Genomic DNA, 20277 nt, shown 5'->3' with positions numbered 1-20277 from the left:
CTTTCTCTCCTCTGCTAAACATTTCTTCCTCTTCAGGCCGGGACCTACCCCCTGTGCGGTGAAAGTGCAGTGGGGTATTCGTCCTTTCCTCCCAGGTGGGGTCACAGCACGTGCTTGCGCCCTGTGTCTCCCTGCCTGGCTTGTTTGCTATGCCGATCCACTGCTAGAACCTCGTGATAGTGCGAGTCAACTAGCAGTGGGGGTTGCCCTTGAGTAACACCTTCAGGACTCACGAATACTTTGTATTTGTGCCGAACCGGGTTCAATTAGCCTGCTAGGAACCCGGAATTACGCCTCTGACAACCGAGCTCCAACCCACAGCTCACGAGCACACTGACCCCCCCCACTGAGCTAATGGAATCGCAGTGATTGGCACAAGACACGGGACTGTCAGTAGACAGTGAGTCACAATGGCTCACTGTCTACGGATGACCTACACTGGGAATACACCCATAGACACAGTTGACTGCATCACTACCTTTTACAATGCCACTGGCACACCAGCCACTAACCATATAAAACATGCCAACACAAACACCATCAAATTTCTCATTGCCTCTGAAGACGACCTTTTTGCCTGTTTCAAGGAACCTACTTTCAGAAAACTCACACAAGCTTCACTTACTCCTGTTCTCACTATTGAACAAAAAACTAAATGCTCTGTACTTGTAAGAAATGTCGACAGCTCTGTCCTTTCAGCACCTACTACTATCAATCTCTCTCAAGACATCTCTCACAGGAATGCTATTACTGTAATGGAGATATACCCAGTGCCCAATACAAAACACCTCAAGATCCAATGTTCCTCCCCTACAGAAGCTCAAAAACTCTTGCACCATGGAATTAAAATCCTCCACACCAGCACTCCTCCCTATCTCATTAGTCCAGTTGACTATCTTCCTTTGCTGCAATGCTTTAAATGCTACAAATACAGTCATGAAACCCGGAAATGTAAAAGCCCACAAATTTGTTCAAAATGTTCTGTAGAAGGCCATTTTTACACTCAGTGCTCTGCCAACACTTTAAAATGCATCAATTGCCAAGGAGGTCATTCAGCAGTTGACAAATCTTGCCCTTTGAGAAAGCAAACCCTAAAATCTCTTCGCAATAACCAACCTCGCACTCAAGCACACCCTCATTCCTCTTCTTCAACCTCCCATAACCTATCTCATCACCAAACAGCATCAGCCACATCAATGTCCTATGCCAGTGTCCTTAATGCTTCACCTCACCAGCAACATCATCATAATACTGCACAACAAACTCAGTCCTCTCCACCTCTCTTCCCTCACCCACCACCTCCACCTTATTCTCCTCTTCAGAACCTTGCATATGAACGAGTCACTGCCTGTGTACAAGCTGCTTACTTGAAGGCCAAGGACGATGGCCGTGACTTTGCTGACTATCTTCCAATCTTTCTCACTCATAACGGCCTTCCTAGTATCTCTGTTCCTCCTACTCAACTATTGCGCTCTGCTCCATTCTCGCCTACAGTCCTCACTCCACAAAACACCATGACTTCAGCTGAAGAAAATACTACAGTTCCCCCACAATCTCCTACCAACCCACTCCTGACTGCTACAGAAAACGGTGCCACTGACCAAACAGCACATCCTGGACTATCCCAAACTGAAGCATCCATGTCAAAGGCACTTTCAACCTCTTCTCCCAACATTGTCCTCTCCACTTCCAATCTGACTACTAACACTACAACCTCTGATACCTCTCACCCGGTCCCTGTCAACAAGCCTTCTGTCTCCCTCCATCCCCCAACAACTTCAGTCATTTCTTCTGTAACTCATCTTGTCTCGTCCCGAGCCCGTTCAGCAACCCGTTGTCTTACTCCCACCTCCCGCTGTAAATATCCTACAATTCCTACCACCATCCTCCAAGATGCACCCTCCTCAATAACTGCCCAACTCATTGAATCACGCAACCCTCATGCTCTTGTACATGCACAAAACCCCACCAGCACCCCATCAAAACCTAAAAATTCATAAAGATCATACAGTTTAATGTGCGGGCATATTTCAACATTAGACACATGGTGTCAGATTTTATTGAGATCGAGAGACCTGATGTGCTATTATTAAATAGCACATACATCACGAACTCATATAAAATCAAACATTATGGCTACACCTCTTACCAGTCACCAGATGAAGCACATGAAGGAGTTGCAATACTCATCCGTTCTTCATACAAACACGAACTCTTACACACTCATTGGCTTCACAAACATTTCCTAGCCATTAAAGTTCATACACAAATGGGGTCTCTCATCATCTGCACAACCTACACCCGTCCTAACACCGACATTCCCATGCAAGATTTCATAACTCTCTTCAACAACTCTCACTTGCCTGTTTTTCTGCTTGCAGACCTCAATGCACAACACCCTACATTCCACCACAATACCACAAATCAGCATGGCAGACAGCTTCACCAAATATACACCCAAAAACATCTATTCTTTCTTGGCCCTGATTTCCCCACTTGTTTCACACATACAGGTTCTGGCCGGCCTGATCTCATATTCACCAACAGACACGGCAGCAACTTGCAACACTTCATTTCACCAGGGCCCATTACGGGCTCTGATCATATTCCCTTAATTCTCACAGTCTCCACAAATCCTATTCTCATCCCCAGCACTCCTCAATTCTCATACCATAGGGCAAACTGGGACATGTTCAAACAACACATTGATGACACTGATCTCACTTATGAATACAATGACAAACATCACACTGACATCGACACACAAGCACGCAACATACAAGACACCATCATTCATGCAGCAAACATCTCCATTCCCTAAAACAGCACACAAACCACATTTCACTTTCACCCCCTCCATTCGCTCCAAACGCCTCTTAGCTTGCTATCACACTAGATTCTTACAAAACATACATCGTCATGGACAAATACTATGGGACCTAACAGCATTAAAAAACCATATCCTTAACAGCCTAGATGAAGATCACACAAAACATTGGAAACACCTTATAGAACAAGCAGAACAATACAGAAAACTGACACCTCAAGAATTCTGGAAACGAATCAAACGATTACAAGGATCAACTCACACACCGTTTAAATACCTTCTACATAATAACAACAAAATCACTGATCCTGAAGCAGTTCTCAACATTTTAAACACCACTGGGAACAAATCTTTCACCCACATCCTCCTGAACCATTTGCACGCCCCAACATTGAAATAGTCGAAGACTGGATACACCAAAATAGACAAGCAACTACACCAGACGACCTCATTCACCTTGAAAATCTCAATTCAAACACTGAACTACAGACTCCCCTAACTCTAGCTGATGTCAAGACAGCTCTCATGGGCACTCGTCGTAGAGCCCCTGGTGCGTCTGGCATTGGACATATCCTTCTTAGACAACTCCCTGCTTCTATCATTACTGCTATCACTAACCTATTCAACGCCTCCCTTGCCTCTGGATACTTTCCACTCAACTTTAAGTCTGCCACAGCCGTTCTTATTCCAAAACCTGGGAAACCCCACACTGACCCAAAGAACTATAGACCCATCAGCCTTCTAGAGACACTTGGCAAAGTCTTTGAAAGGCTGATCAACCAGAGACTTAGAACGCACCTTGAACACAATGACTTACTCACTAACAAACAGTTTGGATTTCGGCCTCACCGGTCCACTCACGACGCCTTAAACATCATGACTAACTACCTCAGTATCAATCAGCACCAAAGACTTAAGACTGCACTCATCACTAAGGACGTTGAGAAGGCCTTTGACACTGTTTGGCATGACGGCTTAAAATTCAAACTATGCAACAACTTTAATCTTCCTCTTATCACCACCAAACTTCTTTCGAACTACTTAGACAATAGGACAATGAGAATTAAGTTCCTCCAACAACACTCTGACTACTTCAACTTACACGCCGGTGTTCCCCAAGGTTCTGTTCTTGCCCCAACACTCTACATCCTATACATAAACGACATTCCTGACCCTGTTCATCACACTTCATTAACCATATGTTATGCTGATGATGTCTCTCACCTTGTCACCAGCAACACCATTGATACACTAACAAACAGAGCACAAACAGAACTTGATGTTGTCACTGAGTGGGAGTACAAATGGCGTATAAAAACCAACTCCAGCAAATCTAAAATCACCTACTTTTTCTGTAAAAGAACTATTCGCCCAATTCCTCTCAAACTCTATTCATACACTCAAAATCCTACTTATATCTCTGTATCTCCCTCCTCCACAGTCCTGGGACTCACATTTGATCGACAACTACTCTTTCACACACACATAACACAGAAACATGCAATAGCTCTTCAAGCCATGAAGAAACTATACAGACTTAGATTTGCAAAACCTGACACAAAAATGCACCTTTACAAAGCACTTATTAGACCTCTCCTAACATACGCTCCACTAGCTCTTTCTCTATCTGCACGCACTAACAAAATAAAACTTCAAAGAATACAGAACTAGAGCACTAAGATGGGTACTCAACACCCGATGGCAAGAGTTAAATACCAGTCAAAGTCTCCATGAAAGTACTAACATTCCTGCCCTAAATACCTACTGGAAAACTCTATCAGACAAACAAATCGATAGACTACTCACTCATCATGAACAACACATTGATTTTCTCCTACACACTCTCAGACTACCACGAAACAATCATGACCTCTTCTCTACCATCCATGATCCTCTTCCTAACTCTGTATTTCGTTAAACTTTAGCTCTCAACACCCAGCATCCACTATCATTACATATTCAGCTCTCAACAACCAGCACAAACAATCCGTAAAAAGTTCAGCCCTGACGCTCTTGAGCCAATCACTGTGATGTTGTGAGTTTGTGATGTCCCGATGTTGTCACTGAAAACACCCGACTGAGTCCCTGCCTCGAAAGCCGCAACCTAACGACACGCAGCTGGGTTTAGCCCTGGCACTTTTTCTCTTACAAATCTTCTTCCTCTCACCCCCCCTTATCTTCTTCTGTCCCCACTTCCAAACTCGCCCCTATGGGCATCTTCTCCTGTATTATTCTGATTCTGATTCTGGCATTCGTCAATTCGATTCACACAACTACAACACCATGACTGGACGCGGCAAGGGAGGCAAGGGACTCGGAAAGGGTGGCGCCAAGCGTCATCGTAAGGTGCTACGTGACAACATCCAGGGCATCACCAAGCCCGCTATTCGTCGCTTAGCTCGTCGTGGCGGCGTCAAGCGTATTTCGGGTCTCATCTACGAAGAGACCCGTGGCGTCCTGAAGGTGTTCCTCGAGAACGTCATCCGTGATGCTGTAACCTACACGGAACACGCCAAGAGGAAGACCGTCACTGCCATGGACGTGGTGTACGCTCTGAAGCGCCAGGGTCGTACCCTCTACGGATTCGGCGGATAAGAGCTTGGCTAATCCATCGATTCCACCCACCACCACCTCAAAACGGGACCTAATTAGGTCCCTATACTTTTTTACTGAAGGGCTTAATAGACGATAACATAAATTGTTTTGATATCAGCTAGCACATTGGGTCTTATGAAATCTATTTTTTATCCTCGCATGCTTAAAGGGACTCTGATTGGGGAGGGGGGGGGGGGGGGGGGGGGAAGGTTTGTTACGTTATATACTAGCAGAGCAGGATCATTGGTGGGGGGGGGGGGTGTGAGGGGGAGAGAGAGAGAGAGAGAGAGAGATCTTTCCCAACTCTTCCTTTTTACATGAGTGAGCTACCCGTTTTATTCATTTTATCCTTCTCAGAGCTGTTTTGATAGTATCCAAATGATGGTAAATGAAAAGGGAGGACACGAATATCTACCCAGAATTCAGGACTGGCAATCGATATGCATGTTTGAGTGAGAATCTTTTTCTCTCTCAACTTAGGTATACGTTTATGTCGTACCTAAAAGCGAGAACCACACTATTGGGACAAGTATGCAAGGCCCAATTTTCCTAACAAGCACAGTTAATTTTGTTATTTTCGAACATTTCTTTCCAAATTGGTTTATCCAATTAACAGTATTATATTAAGATCATGAATTGCTGGGTTAGGTTAGGTTAGCTTAGCTTAGGTTAGGTTAGGTTAGGTTAGGTTAGCTTAGCTTAGCTTGGGTTAGCTTAGGTTAGGTTAGGTTAGCTTAGCTTGGGTTAGCATAGGTTAGGTTAGGTTTGATTACATTTCTATGTTAGATTTAACTCAAATTCAAAACAATTGCCAGTCATTCGGCTTGTTAGTCAACTTGCCTCTAATAGGGGCAATTTGTCTAACAAGACTATTTAGTTTTGTGTGTATATATATATATATATATATATATATATATATATATATATATATATATATATATATATATATATATATATATATATATATATATATATTATTATAGCTTCAAGACTCTGAACCAATATAGAAGCATCAAGAGGAAGTGCTTGTGTTATGGGCCAATAGGCCTTCTGCAGTTACTTCCATTCTTATGTTTTTATTCCCATTGGTTCGTGTTTTATCTTGTGTAAATGTCAATCACCTTACCCAAAACTTTGGTACCATATCACCTCACCCATGTATATATATATATATATATATATATATATATATATATATATATATATATATATATATATATATATATATATATATATATATATATATATATATATATATATATATATATATATATATATATAATATACAGAGTAAATCTACCCCAAAAGTAATGATTTATTTGTCTACAAAACTAAACTCTTTTTTGGAATCATATGAGGCCCCTCCACTGAGGGGGGAGGCCTGGATGTTTATTGTCATGTGTATTCATGCTGCTTGCATGTCGTCGTTTATTTTGCCTTTGTTGTTTTTTTGACAGCTTTCTTTGCCTTGGGTGGTTTGGGAGATTTTGAAGCTCTCTTTATTTTGGGCTTTTTGTTCCCAACAACAAGCTGCTGCTGCTGCTTCTTTTTCAAGGCTGTAGGTGGTTTGTTGCTTGTGGCGGCTTTCTTGGGAGTTACCACGGCCTTCTTTGCTGCTGTAGATGGTTTCTTGGTTGTGGTGGCTTTCTTGGGAGTTAGAACGGCCCTCTTCTCTGCTACGGCCAGCTTGAATGATCCACTAGCTCCACTTCCCTTGGTCTGAACAAGAATGCCGTCAGCCACTGCTTTCTTGAGAAATCTTCGGATGTAAATGGCGATCTTGGCAGCCTCGACTTTGTTGTTGGCAACAACGTACTTCTTGATTGCTTGTAGAGACGAGCCCTTACGGTCTTTGAGTGCTGCGACCGCGGCTAGAACCATTTGACTAGTTTTCGGGTGAGCAACCTGGACGCGAGGTTTCCTGGTGGTGGCCACCACAGCAGCAGCAGCAGCGCAGCCTTCTTGGTAGGCTTTGCTTCTACCATGATGATGATGATGAACCAACCAAGGTGATGAGAGACGCTCAGACAGTCACGGGGGAATGATGCTGCCGCCGCTTGAGCCGAACCTATTTATGTGCCGGCACGGTACAGAAGCTGCAACCTGGCAACTCGTCCACCAATCACGACGGTTGGTTTTACGGCTCCGAAACCTGGATCCCATATCTTCTCTAAAATAGAAGCATTTGTTCATGTTCTTTGTAAAAGTATCATAAAGCAGGACAGATGAGACAAATATCATAAAAACTGAAGAGCAGATGAGCACACACATGTTTGTATTACAAAAGAAAATCCACAAATTCATTAGAAATTGGCAGGGCAGGCTGAGGAAGTAGGTAGATGTAAAATGTCTGTAAATGGCGAAAGAACATAAACCCAAGACTGAATAAACGATGTTAAATATCCATGCCAAGGAGACAAAAATATGTTAGGATACAATTACCATTAAGACACCACAAGCAGGTCCGTATCCTGCCGCGATGACTTAAAAGAGTTGGTTATTAGCCACAATGTGTAGGCAGTCTCATGCCAACGGCCATACCACGTTGAGAACACCGCTTCTCGTCCGATCAGCGAAGTTAAGCAACGTTGGGTTTGGTTAGTACTTGGATGGGTGACCGCCTGGCAATAATGTTTTTTTGTTTTGTTTTGTTTTGTTTCGTTTGTTTTTGTTTGAATGGCTGGCTCCACGGGAAATTCACGGAGTTGTGTGGAATAAGGCCTGGTAAAATGAATTAATATGTATGTCATGTTTAAAACAAACTCGCTTAATATAGATATTGTGTGAGGCTTTATACAAAAACAAACAACCAAAACAAAACATGTTGTATATATATATATATAGCTTAATCCGGGTTTGAACTCGCAACTCCAAGAATACGCATCACTTATATACACTTTACCACTGGACCACTGCTGCAGGACACTAGCTTGATGCTGAGGTATCAATTTAATGACGTAAATGCCATTTCCACAAATAAATGATAATTAAAAAGTATTTGTATGTACAAATCTTTTCTGTTTAAAAGGCTACAATATCAGTTACTGATATAATTTGTGTTAATGTTTCTATACCCACAAGAAGGCATATTTTTGCTTATATGTAAAGGGTACGGAGAAGGAATCCACAGACCATCATTCCCCTCCCCTTCCCTCCCCACCCCCCCCCCCCCCCCAACTCCCACCTACTACCACCACCACCACCACCAATCACCACCAATCACCACCACCACCAATCACCACCACCACATCTAACCGAAAACCCCCTAACACATCAACCCTCCCCCCAATCAACAGGCGAAATAATAACCCTCAAATGCCTGCCTGCCTGCCTGCAAGCCAATACTAACGGTCTTCTCAGAAAGAAAATCTCTTTGTATCTGTATTACTTGATGAAATGTATGATTCTAATAATGAAAATAAATTTTGATGTCGGTCGTATGAGCATAATGACCAATATGCACATGATATGAATGAATTAAATAGTGTAGTTTTAAGTAATTAGGTTGTAGACACATTAAGCGGATATGATATTTGACGCGTCCAGAACTGGTGATTTTTGGTTTAGTTTTAAATGCACCACCACCACCACCACCATTGCTTCCCCAGAGCCTAATTAAGGACCGGTAAAAGGAGTCAATATGTATGTCATCTATAAAACCAAAGAATGAATAAAAAAACACACACACAAACCTACATAATAGTATTAGGAAGATTGTATGGCAAAAAAAAAAAGTATTATTCCCATTGGGTCGTTTGAACTCGCGACTTCCAAAACACCAGCCACACACCTTACAACCCAGCCACCATAGAGTTGGTATAATTGTGCAACTTTAGTTATAAAAGTAAAGTTTTCTCACATTGTATTGATAACTTAAAGGATTTTTTTTTTTTTTGCATGTACAAATCTTATTGTCTGTTCTATGAAAAGGCTTGATGTAAATTATGTATTTTTTGAATGATTGAATTGTAGGCACATTAAGCGGATTCGATATTTGATATATCCAGAAAAGGCGATTTATGTTCAGTTTTAAAATGCATCACCGTTAACGCTAAAGGACTGGTAAAATGACTCGATGTTTGTCATTTTTAAAATAAACACTAAAACAAGGCCCTTAACATATATAATGTTTGAATATAAATTGAATGCATATAAATACAAAGTGGGAGTGGCTGGCTGGCTGGCTGGCTGGCTGGCTGGCTGGCTGGCTGCCTGCCTGCCTGCCTGCCTGCCTGCCTGCCTGCCTGCCTGCCTGCCTGCCTGCCTGCCTGCCTGGCTGTCTGGCTGCCTGCCTGCCTGCCTGCCTGCCTGCCTGCCTGCCTGCCTGCCTGCCTGCCTGCCTGCCTGCCTGTCTGGCTGCCTGGCTGCCTGGCTGCCTGCCTGCCTGCCTGCCTGCCTGCCTGCCTGCCTGCCTTGCCTTGCCTTGCCTTGCCTTGCCTTGCCTTGCCTTGCCCTGCCCTGCCCTGCCTTGGCTGCAGCTGGCTGGCTGGCTGGCTGGCTGGCCGTAAATCAACTCTTAACAACACCACACCACACCACACCATCACTCATCACCCATCACCCACCACCGGCCCCAGTCTCCCAGCCTCTCTTATATACCCGAGCAGGCCCTTTAAATTATTTGAATTGTTGCACTTCGGCCAATGGCAGGCACGATCGCTGCTGCTCAAACATATTCTGGTTCACAAGTATTAATATATATATATATATATATATATATATATATATATATATATATATATATATATATATATATATATATATATATATATATATATATATATATATATATATATATATATATATATATTCATGAAACACATTAAAACCTTGATCATTTATTCATTCATTACGTCTAGTGAAGAATTGCTTTTGTTCATTTGTATGATTAAAAATGGATAGAATATGAATTCTTCGCTTAAAGTAAAATATAAAATATATATTGGATTTATATGATTGGTTAATATTCCAAGTGATGCTGAATATCCCCTATAATTTTGTTTTGTTTGTTTGTTATGTACACATTCCAAATGAAATCAATATAAATGTTATTATTAATGTTTGAAAGTTGATTGTCTACTTGAATCTCTCTATTAAAGTGTGTGTGGCTCCGGATGGAGCCTGGTTATGGTATTTGTCGCGGTGGGTGGCAGAAGTGCTTACTTCTTCTCTGTCTTCTTTGGCAAAAGAACTGCCTGAATGTTTGGAAGAACACCTCCCTGTGCAATGGTTACGCCAGACAGAAGTTTGTTGAGTTCTTCGTCGTTGCGGATGGCCAACTGCAAGTGACGTGGGATGATACGGGTCTTCTTGTTGTCACGTGCGGCGTTACCGGCGAGCTCGAGAACTTCGGCAGCGAGGTATTCCATGACGGCTGCCAGGTAGACAGGAGCGCCAGCACCGACGCGTTCGGCGTAGTTGCCCTTACGCAGCAGACGGTGAATTCTGCCCACGGGGAACTGAAGTCCGGCCCTGCTGGAGCGAGACTTTGACTTGCCCTTCACTTTGCCTCCCTTGCCGCGTCCTGACATTGCTGCTGCTGTTGTGGGTTTGTGGTCTCGCAGATCGAGCTTCGTGTTATATACCCCGCTCAGAATCAAGGGAGCCCGCCACTGACCAATCAGCGCGCTCCGCCACGCGACCCGCTCTGAGCTGAGTCGCGAGCGGGATATAAAAGGAAAGCTCGACTTTTCATTGGCAACGGAAGCAGCAGCACGTCGCGCTCGCAGTGAGATCTAGGCGATACGCTGTTTGAGCGCCCCCGCACCTGCAACCACCTGCCTCTGCATTATTGCAGTTACATGGGACCACCGTTTTGAGGCATCTGACATCACAACCACCACAGTGATCCAACAGCATCGATTTAACAACAGCCAGAGATGCAGAGCGCTAGTAGCACCTGTTGCTAACTTGCAAGGTCAGGGCCGCTTGGTCGGCCCAGACGAGCATACTCTCGTGGTAACCCTACCTGGGGCCACATCCTTATCACAGCCATCTTCCATCCAAGGCAACACCCAGGCAAACTGGCACACACCTCTTTTTCAGGCAACGACGGCTCTTCCTCTCGGCGTGTTCACGGTTTATGTTACAGCTCTATCAGTGATATAACGTGCAAAGATACATTACCCTAGTGGGCCAACCCGTACTGCCACCCTGAATAAAACCAGGGACAGCTGGATGGCCTAACTTACGTAATGTGTATTGCCGTGCATAGCACTCTTTCTCTCCTCTGCTAAACATTTCTTCCTCTTCAGGCCGGGACCTACCCCCTGTGCGGTGAAAGTGCAGTGGGGTATTCGTCCTTTCCTCCCAGGTGGGGTCACAGCACGTGCTTGCGCCCTGTGTCTCCCTGCCTGGCTTGTTTGCTATGCCGATCCACTGCTAGAACCTCGTGATAGTGCGAGTCAACTAGCAGTGGGGGTTGCCCTTGAGTAACACCTTCAGGACTCACGAATACTTTGTATTTGTGCCGAACCGGGTTCAATTAGCCTGCTAGGAACCCGGAATTACGCCTCTGACAACCGAGCTCCAACCCACAGCTCACGAGCACACTGACCCCCCCCACTGAGCTAATGGAATCGCAGTGATTGGCACAAGACACGGGACTGTCAGTAGACAGTGAGTCACAATGGCTCACTGTCTACGGATGACCTACACTGGGAATACACCCATAGACACAGTTGACTGCATCACTACCTTTTACAATGCCACTGGCACACCAGCCACTAACCATATAAAACATGCCAACACAAACACCATCAAATTTCTCATTGCCTCTGAAGACGACCTTTTTGCCTGTTTCAAGGAACCTACTTTCAGAAAACTCACACAAGCTTCACTTACTCCTGTTCTCACTATTGAACAAAAAACTAAATGCTCTGTACTTGTAAGAAATGTCGACAGCTCTGTCCTTTCAGCACCTACTACTATCAATCTCTCTCAAGACATCTCTCACAGGAATGCTATTACTGTAATGGAGATATACCCAGTGCCCAATACAAAACACCTCAAGATCCAATGTTCCTCCCCTACAGAAGCTCAAAAACTCTTGCACCATGGAATTAAAATCCTCCACACCAGCACTCCTCCCTATCTCATTAGTCCAGTTGACTATCTTCCTTTGCTGCAATGCTTTAAATGCTACAAATACAGTCATGAAACCCGGAAATGTAAAAGCCCACAAATTTGTTCAAAATGTTCTGTAGAAGGCCATTTTTACACTCAGTGCTCTGCCAACACTTTAAAATGCATCAATTGCCAAGGAGGTCATTCAGCAGTTGACAAATCTTGCCCTTTGAGAAAGCAAACCCTAAAATCTCTTCGCAATAACCAACCTCGCACTCAAGCACACCCTCATTCCTCTTCTTCAACCTCCCATAACCTATCTCATCACCAAACAGCATCAGCCACATCAATGTCCTATGCCAGTGTCCTTAATGCTTCACCTCACCAGCAACATCATCATAATACTGCACAACAAACTCAGTCCTCTCCACCTCTCTTCCCTCACCCACCACCTCCACCTTATTCTCCTCTTCAGAACCTTGCATATGAACGAGTCACTGCCTGTGTACAAGCTGCTTACTTGAAGGCCAAGGACGATGGCCGTGACTTTGCTGACTATCTTCCAATCTTTCTCACTCATAACGGCCTTCCTAGTATCTCTGTTCCTCCTACTCAACTATTGCGCTCTGCTCCATTCTCGCCTACAGTCCTCACTCCACAAAACACCATGACTTCAGCTGAAGAAAATACTACAGTTCCCCCACAATCTCCTACCAACCCACTCCTGACTGCTACAGAAAACGGTGCCACTGACCAAACAGCACATCCTGGACTATCCCAAACTGAAGCATCCATGTCAAAGGCACTTTCAACCTCTTCTCCCAACATTGTCCTCTCCACTTCCAATCTGACTACTAACACTACAACCTCTGATACCTCTCACCCGGTCCCTGTCAACAAGCCTTCTGTCTCCCTCCATCCCCCAACAACTTCAGTCATTTCTTCTGTAACTCATCTTGTCTCGTCCCGAGCCCGTTCAGCAACCCGTTGTCTTACTCCCACCTCCCGCTGTAAATATCCTACAATTCCTACCACCATCCTCCAAGATGCACCCTCCTCAATAACTGCCCAACTCATTGAATCACGCAACCCTCATGCTCTTGTACATGCACAAAACCCCACCAGCACCCCATCAAAACCTAAAAATTCATAAAGATCATACAGTTTAATGTGCGGGCATATTTCAACATTAGACACATGGTGTCAGATTTTATTGAGATCGAGAGACCTGATGTGCTATTATTAAATAGCACATACATCACGAACTCATATAAAATCAAACATTATGGCTACACCTCTTACCAGTCACCAGATGAAGCACATGAAGGAGTTGCAATACTCATCCGTTCTTCATACAAACACGAACTCTTACACACTCATTGGCTTCACAAACATTTCCTAGCCATTAAAGTTCATACACAAATGGGGTCTCTCATCATCTGCACAACCTACACCCGTCCTAACACCGACATTCCCATGCAAGATTTCATAACTCTCTTCAACAACTCTCACTTGCCTGTTTTTCTGCTTGCAGACCTCAATGCACAACACCCTACATTCCACCACAATACCACAAATCAGCATGGCAGACAGCTTCACCAAATATACACCCAAAAACATCTATTCTTTCTTGGCCCTGATTTCCCCACTTGTTTCACACATACAGGTTCTGGCCGGCCTGATCTCATATTCACCAACAGACACGGCAGCAACTTGCAACACTTCATTTCACCAGGGCCCATTACGGGCTCTGATCATATTCCCTTAATTCTCACAGTCTCCACAAATCCTATTCTCATCCCCAGCACTCCTCAATTCTCATACCATAGGGCAAACTGGGACATGTTCAAACAACACATTGATGACACTGATCTCACTTATGAATACAATGACAAACATCACACTGACATCGACACACAAGCACGCAACATACAAGACACCATCATTCATGCAGCAAACATCTCCATCCCTAAAACAGCACACAAACCACATTTCACTTTCACCCCCTCCATTCGCTCCAAACGCCTCTTAGCTTGCTATCACACTAGATTCTTACAAAACATACATCGTCATGGACAAATACTATGGGACCTAACAGCATTAAAAAACCATATCCTTAACAGCCTAGATGAAGACCACACAAAACATTGGAAACACCTTATAGAACAAGCAGAACAATACAGAAAACTGACACCTCAAGAATTCTGGAAACGAATCAAACGATTACAAGGATCAACTCACACACCGTTTAAATACCTTCTAAATAATAACAACAAAATCACTGATCCTGAAGCAGTTCTCAACATTTTTAAACACCACTGGGAACAAATCTTTCACCCACATCCTCCTGAACCATTTGCACGCCCCAACATTGAAATAGTCGAAGACTGGATACACCAAAATAGACAAGCAACTACACCAGACGACCTCATTCACCTTGAAAATCTCAATTCAAACACTGAACTACAGACTCCCCTAACTCTAGCTGATGTCAAGACAGCTCTCATGGGCACTCGTCGTAGAGCCCCTGGTGCGTCTGGCATTGGACATATCCTTCTTAGACAACTCCCTGCTTCTATCATTACTGCTATCACTAACCTATTCAACGCCTCCCTTGCCTCTGGGTACTTTCCACTCAACTTTAAGTCTGCCACAGCCGTTCTTATTCCAAAACCTGGGAAACCCCACACTGACCCAAAGAACTATAGACCCATCAGCCTTCTAGAGACACTTGGCAAAGTCTTTGAAAGGCTGATCAACCAGAGACTTAGAACGCACCTTGAACACAATGACTTACTCACTAACAAACAGTTTGGATTTCGGCCTCACCGGTCCACTCACGACGCCTTAAACATCATGACTAACTACCTCAGTATCAATCAGCACCAAAGACTTAAGACTGCACTCATCACTAAGGACGTTGAGAAGGCCTTTGACACTGTTTGGCATGACGGCTTAAAATTCAAACTATGCAACAACTTTAATCTTCCTCTCATCACCACCAAACTTCTTTCGAACTACTTAGACAATAGGACAATGAGAATTAAGTTCCTCCAACAACACTCTGACTACTTCAACTTAAACGCCGGTGTTCCCCAAGGTTCTGTTCTTGCCCCAACACTCTACATCCTATACATAAACGACATTCCTGACCCTGTTCATCACACTTCATTAACCATATGTTATGCTGATGATGTCTCTCACCTTGTCACCAGCAACACCATTGATACACTAACAAACAGAGCACAAACAGAACTTGATGTTGTCACTGAGTGGGAGTACAAATGGCGTATAAAAACCAACTCCAGCAAATCTAAAATCACCTACTTTTTCTGTAAAAGAACTATTCGCCCAATTCCTCTCAAACTCTATTCATACACTCAAAATCCTACTTATATCTCTGTATCTCCCTCCTCCACAGTCCTGGGACTCACATTTGATCGACAACTACTCTTTCACACACACATAACACAGAAACATGCAATAGCTCTTCAAGCCATGAAGAAACTATACAGACTTAGATTTGCAAAACCTGACACAAAAATGCACCTTTACAAAGCACTTATTAGACCTCTCCTAACATACGCTCCACTAGCTCTTTCTCTATCTGCACGCACTAACAAAATAAAACTTCAAAGAATACAGAATAGAGCACTAAGATGGGTACTCAACACCCGATGGCAAGAGTTAAATACCAGTCAAAGTCTCCATGAAAGTACTAACATTCCTGCCCTAAATACCTACTGGAAAACTCTATCAGACAAACAAATCGATAGACTACTCACTCATCATGAACAACACATTGATTTTCTCCTACACACTCTCAGACTACCACGAAACAATCATGACCTCTTCTCTACCATCCATGATCCTCTTCCTAACTCTGTATTTCGTTAAACTTTAGCTCTCAACACCCAGCATCCACTATCATTACATATTCAGCTCTCAACAACCAGCACAAACAATCCGTAAAAAAGTTCAGCCCTGACGCTCTTGAGCCAATCACTGTGATGTTGTGAGTTTGTGATGTCCCGATGTTGTCACTGAAAACACCCGACTGAGTCCCTGCCTCGAAAGCCGCAACCTAACGACACGCAGCTGGGTTTAGCCCTGGCACTTTTTCTCTTACAAATCTTCTTCCTCTCACCCCCCCTTATCTTCTTCTGTCCCCACTTCCAAACTCGCCCCTATGGGCATCTTCTCCTGTATTATTCTGATTCTGATTCTGGCATTCGTCAATTCGATTCACACAACTACAACACCATGACTGGACGCGGCAAGGGAGGCAAGGGACTCGGAAAGGGTGGCGCCAAGCGTCATCGTAAGGTGCTACGTGACAACATCCAGGGCATCACCAAGCCCGCTATTCGTCGCTTAGCTCGTCGTGGCGGCGTCAAGCGTATTTCGGGTCTCATCTACGAAGAGACCCGTGGCGTCCTGAAGGTGTTCCTCGAGAACGTCATCCGTGATGCTGTAACCTACACGGAACACGCCAAGAGGAAGACCGTCACTGCCATGGACGTGGTGTACGCTCTGAAGCGCCAGGGTCGTACCCTCTACGGATTCGGCGGATAAGAGCTTGGCTAATCCATCGATTCCACCCACCACCACCTCAAAACGGGACCTAATTAGGTCCCTATACTTTTTTACTGAAGGGCTTAATAGACGATAACATAAATTGTTTTGATATCAGCTAGCACATTGGGTCTTATGAAATCTATTTTTTATCCTCGCATGCTTAAAGGGACTCTGATTGGGGAGGGGGGGGGAAGGTTTGTTACGTTATATACTAGCAGAGCAGGATCATTGGTGGGGGGGGGGGGTGTGAGGGGGAGAGAGAGAGAGAGAGAGAGAGAGATCTTTCCCAACTCTTCCTTTTTACATGAGTGAGCTACCCGTTTTATTCATTTTATCCTTCTCAGAGCTGTTTTGATAGTATCCAAATGATGGTAAATGAAAAGGGAGGACACGAATATCTACCCAGAATTCAGGACTGGCAATCGATATGCATGTTTGAGTGAGAATCTTTTTCTCTCTCAACTTAGGTATACGTTTATGTCGTACCTAAAAGCGAGAACCACACTATTGGGACAAGTATGCAAGGCCCAATTTTCCTAACAAGCACAGTTAATTTTGTTATTTTCGAACATTTCTTTCCAAATTGGTTTATCCAATTAACAGTATTATATTAAGATCATGAATTGCTGGGTTAGGTTAGGTTAGCTTAGCTTAGGTTAGGTTAGGTTAGGTTAGGTTAGCTTAGCTTAGCTTGGGTTAGCTTAGGTTAGGTTAGGTTAGCTTAGCTTGGGTTAGCATAGGTTAGGTTAGGTTTGATTACATTTCTATGTTAGATTTAACTCAAATTCAAAACAATTGCCAGTCATTCGGCTTGTTAGTCAACTTGCCTCTAATAGGGGCAATTTGTCTAACAAGACTATTTAGTTTTGTGTGTATATATATATATATATATATATATATATATATATATATATATATATATATATATATATATATATATATATATATATATATATATATTATTATAGCTTCAAGACTCTGAACCAATATAGAAGCATCAAGAGGAAGTGCTTGTGTTATGGGCCAATAGGCCTTCTGCAGTTACTTCCATTCTTATGTTTTTATTCCCATTGGTTCGTGTTTTATCTTGTGTAAATGTCAATCACCTTACCCAAAACTTTGGTACCATATCACCTCACCCATGTATATATATATATATATATATATATATATATATATATATATATATATATATATATATATATATATATATATATATATATATATATATATATATATATATATATATATATATATATATATATATATATACAGAGTAAATCTACCCCAAAAGTAATGATTTATTTGTCTACAAAACTAAACTCTTTTTTGGAATCATATGAGGCCCCTCCACTGAGGGGGGAGGCCTGGATGTTTATTGTCATGTGTATTCATGCTGCTTGCATGTCGTCGTTTATTTTGCCTTTGTTGTTTTTTTGACAGCTTTCTTTGCCTTGGGTGGTTTGGGAGATTTTGAAGCTCTCTTTATTTTGGGCTTTTTGTTCCCAACAACAAGCTGCTGCTGCTGCTTCTTTTTCAAGGCTGTAGGTGGTTTGTTGCTTGTGGCGGCTTTCTTGGGAGTTACCACGGCCTTCTTTGCTGCTGTAGATGGTTTCTTGGTTGTGGTGGCTTTCTTGGGAGTTAGAACGGCCCTCTTCTCTGCTACGGCCAGCTTGAATGATCCACTAGCTCCACTTCCCTTGGTCTGAACAAGAATGCCGTCAGCCACTGCTTTCTTGAGAAATCTTCGGATGTAAATGGCGATCTTGGCAGCCTCGACTTTGTTGTTGGCAACAACGTACTTCTTGATTGCTTGTAGAGACGAGCCCTTACGGTCTTTGAGTGCTGCGACCGCGGCTAGAACCATTTGACTAGTTTTCGGGTGAGCAACCTGGACGCGAGGTTTCCTGGTGGTGGCCACCACAGCAGCAGCAGCAGCAGCAGCCGCAGCCTTCTTGGTAGGCTTTGCTTCTACCATGATGATGATGAACCAACCAAGGTGATGAGAGACGCTCAGACAGTCACGGGGGAATGATGCTGCCGCCGCTTGAGCCGAACCTATTTATGTGCCGGCACGGTACAGAAGCTGCAACCTGGCAACTCGTCCACCAATCACGACGGTTGGTTTTACGGCTCCGAAACCTGGATCCCATATCTTCTCTAAAATAGAAGCATTTGTTCATGTTCTTTGTAAAAGTATCATAAAGCAGGACAGATGAGACAAATATCATAAAAACTGAAGAGCAGATGAGCACACACATGTTTGTATTACAAAAGAAAATCCACAAATTCATTAGAAATTGGCAGGGCAGGCTGAGGAAGTAGGTAGATGTAAAATGTCTGTAAATGGCGAAAGAACATAAACCCAAGACTGAATAAACGATGTTAAATATCCATGCCAAGGAGACAAAAATATGTTAGGATACAATTACCATTAAGACACCACAAGCAGGTCCGTATCCTGCCGCGATGACTTAAAAGAGTTGGTTATTAGCCACAATGTGTAGGCAGTCTCATGCCAACGGCCATACCACGTTGAGAACACCGCTTCTCGTCCGATCAGCGAAGTTAAGCAACGTTGGGTTTGGTTAGTACTTGGATGGGTGACCGCCTGGGAACACCAAATGCTGTTGGCAATAATGTTTTTTGTTTTGTTTTGTTTTGTTTCGTTTGTTTTTGTTTGAATGGCTGGCTCCACGGGAAATTCACGGAGTTGTGTGGAATAAGGCCTGGTAAAATGAATTAATATGTATGTCATGTTTAAAACAAACTCGCTTAATATAGATATTGTGTGAGGCTTTATACAAAAACAAACAACCAAAACAAAACATGTTGTATATATATATATATAGCTTAATCCGGGTTTGAACTCGCAACTCCAAGAATACGCATCACTTATATACACTTTACCACTGGACCACTGCTGCAGGACACTAGCTTGATGCTGAGGTATCAATTTAATGACGTAAATGCCATTTCCACAAATAAATGATAATTAAAAAGTATTTGTATGTACAAATCTTTTCTGTTTATAAGGCTACAATATCAGTTACTGATATAATTTGTGTTAATGTTTCTATACCCACAAGAAGGCATATTTTTGCTTATATGTAAAGGGTACGGAGAAGGAATCCACAGACCATCATTCCCCTCCCCTTCCCTCCCCACCCCCCCCCCCCCCACCCCCAACTCCCACCTACTACCACCACCAC

General features: G+C 43.2%; 1 non-coding gene and 1 pseudogene across 1 annotated transcript; both read left to right on the top strand.

Moving 5' to 3' along the window:
- The first annotated feature begins 7949 nt into the window (after nucleotides 1-7949).
- On the top strand, nucleotides 7950-8069 carry LOC138361363 (5S ribosomal RNA; annotated as a pseudogene).
- Nucleotides 8070-19582: 11513 nt separating this feature from the next.
- On the top strand, nucleotides 19583-19701 carry LOC138361366 (5S ribosomal RNA). The gene has a single exon (XR_011226931.1). It is a non-coding gene; the product is annotated as a 5S ribosomal RNA (ribosomal RNA).
- Nucleotides 19702-20277: the final 576 nt, after the last annotated feature.

This window comes from Procambarus clarkii, unplaced genomic scaffold (assembly GCF_040958095.1).
Source record: "Procambarus clarkii isolate CNS0578487 unplaced genomic scaffold, FALCON_Pclarkii_2.0 HiC_scaffold_318, whole genome shotgun sequence".
NCBI lineage: Eukaryota > Metazoa > Arthropoda > Malacostraca > Decapoda > Cambaridae > Procambarus > Procambarus clarkii.
The sequence above is the reverse complement of the archived record's forward strand: the minus strand, read 5'-3'. Positions and strand labels throughout refer to the sequence as shown.